Source organism: Morone saxatilis, unplaced genomic scaffold, assembly GCF_004916995.1.
Source record: "Morone saxatilis isolate NCDOM2014 unplaced genomic scaffold, NCSU_SB_2.0 Contig14, whole genome shotgun sequence".
NCBI classification, from domain to species: domain Eukaryota; kingdom Metazoa; phylum Chordata; class Actinopteri; family Moronidae; genus Morone; species Morone saxatilis.
This window is the reverse complement of record NW_023339696.1, coordinates 21,925,427-21,927,211: the sequence shown is the minus strand read 5'-3', so window position 1 is coordinate 21,927,211 and position 1,785 is coordinate 21,925,427.

Genomic DNA, 1,785 nt, shown 5'->3' with positions numbered 1-1,785 from the left:
ACACGGACCCCTCCTCCCAATCCGCCCAAACCGCCAGCATCAGCTGTTCGCACCGCCACCGCACCGCACGGCTGCCGCACGCGTCAAAGCCTCCATCAGTCTCCACCGCTGCGGAGCGCACGGTCATAAAATGGTGAAGGCTGTAGTACAATGGAGGGACCCCCCACTATCAGCCCGTACAGGAGGGAGCGGGCAGAACACGCGGATAAAGCCGCCATCCTGATCCACCGATCGACCCTCCTGATCGGGACTTGATGCTCCCACATTCACGCGGCTCAATCAGGGAGGGGACGCCGCGCTTGGCTGCAGGATGCCGGCCTCGATGGAAAAAAAAAAAAATCACTGCATTTTGGTTCGCGGCTCATTTGAGAGTCAACCTCCTCCTCCTCCTCCTCCCTCCCTTCCTCCTCCATCAGGTCATCCCAGGCCACGCATGCATGGACGTGCAGGATCACATTTAGCATGGAAGGGAGCGTTTTTTATTATATTAATTTCTTTTTAGAGCCGAACCCGTTTTTCCCCATCATGCATGCAGCGCTGCAGAGCGCGCGCGGAGAGCCGCCGCTGGGCCTCTGCGTCTAACCGCTCTCTCATCGGCCCCCACAGCTCAAACACACTAAATGACAACAATGTCCGGGCTGTAACCGTGACCTCCAGCCGGCGCCCCCCGCACAAACGAACCCAACATCCCCGCACCCCGAGAGAGAGGAGACGATGAAGAGAGAGGAGGGAGAGGGGAGGCCTCCATCTGCAGCTCCGCACTCTGTATGCAACAGCATGGAGAGCCGCAGCACAAGCCCGCAGCCTCCGCACCTCCTCCGCAGAGGCGCCAAACCAATGGGGCTCTTTTTAATTTTTTTATTTGGCAGGTTTTTTTATTGCACCGGCTTCCCCTCTCCCGCACCGCACCGCACCGCGGCGCTCGGAGGAGAGGCGGCGGAGGCCGTTGGAGCTGCGGCGGCTTGCGGGAGGAGGAGGAGAGAGGAGGAGGAGAGGGGGATCATGGAGGCCAACATGGATGAAGAAAAGAGGAAAATGTGCGCTTCGCTCCGCAAGTTCCGCCGTTACGGTCCTTCATGGTGTCCGCGAGCTGCTACAAAACGGAAGAATCGGCCCTGCGTCCGGGGGGGGAGGGGGGGAGGTTTCCAAACACCGCGTCGTTCGTCGTTTTGGCGCTCCGAGATTCCCCAACTGGTTCTTTGTGTTGTGGCTCGTCCTCTCCCGTCGGTTCTGGTCTGTGGATGAACGGATCCGGAGCGATTGGGAGGGAGAACGGCGCTGTGACGCGTCTCCGCCTTCTGCTGCTTGCTTCTTCGGAGGTTTACTGTTCTCCCGCGGCGGTAAACCCTCCTCCTCTGCTCTTTCTTCTGCTTTTTTTTAAAAAAGGAATCGTGCCTCTCCCGCCGCTCTGGCTCAGGCTGGCCCCTTTTCGGTCCGCGGCTTTTCTTCCTGGTCCCCCTCGGTGCGGTCGCAGTGTGGGCCCCGCAGCGCGCAAAGCAGCAGCAGCCCGGCAGGAAAACCGACGAGAGAGAGAGAGAGAGGAGAGTGGGGGAGGGAGGAGAGAGAGAGAGCAGGGAGGAGAGGAGGAGGGAGGTGTTGGTACTTGATGCTGCAAGAAAAAGAGAGGGAGGGAGGGAGGAGAGGAGGGGCGATGCGGAGGGGAATGGAGAAGCCAGTGCGCAGGCGCCCCACCCCTACCTGCTGCCTGCCTCTCCCCTCCCTCCTCTCCCCTCCCTGGGTCCTCCCCTCCTCCCCTCCTCTCTCTCTCTCTCTCTCTCTCTCTCC